This window comes from Lingula anatina, chromosome 1, assembly GCF_051362555.1.
Source record: "Lingula anatina isolate TDL-2025a chromosome 1, LinAna3.0, whole genome shotgun sequence".
Taxonomy (NCBI): domain Eukaryota; kingdom Metazoa; phylum Brachiopoda; class Lingulata; order Lingulida; family Lingulidae; genus Lingula; species Lingula anatina.
Genome location: NC_141767.1, coordinates 58,626,280 through 58,626,740, shown reverse-complemented (window position 1 = coordinate 58,626,740; position 461 = coordinate 58,626,280).

The following is a 461-nucleotide window of genomic DNA, read 5'->3' as shown; positions in this document are numbered from 1 at the left end:
TCTATATCTTTCTCTGAATATATTTGTTTGGTTACACAACAAAAATTTACTGTTTTGCAAATTTCGAACTTGCACCAAATTTAGAAATAAACTGATTAATTGTACCACCAGCATTAGCGCTGGCAGTACACATGGTTTCGGTCCCGTCCGGATCGTTCCGCCGGCTCCGCTGGACGGCTACCGTTACCGCTTCTCCTCCTAGACGGTAAGGGCCCCCGTACCCATCTCTTGGATTTAGGTCACCTATTATCTCAGCTCGTTCCACGTAAAATTTGGGCTTTGCCGGTATTGGGGTCTGGGTGTGGCACTCATTGCAATGCACCCTTGTCCAAAAATGGCAAAATTAAATGCTAATTATCTACCCTACGGAAGGGGTTATGGGAAAAATTTCTACAGACGGCTTTCCAAAAGTCATATGTGTAGATTTCAAATATGCCCTTGGATTTGACCTTTGACCTTTT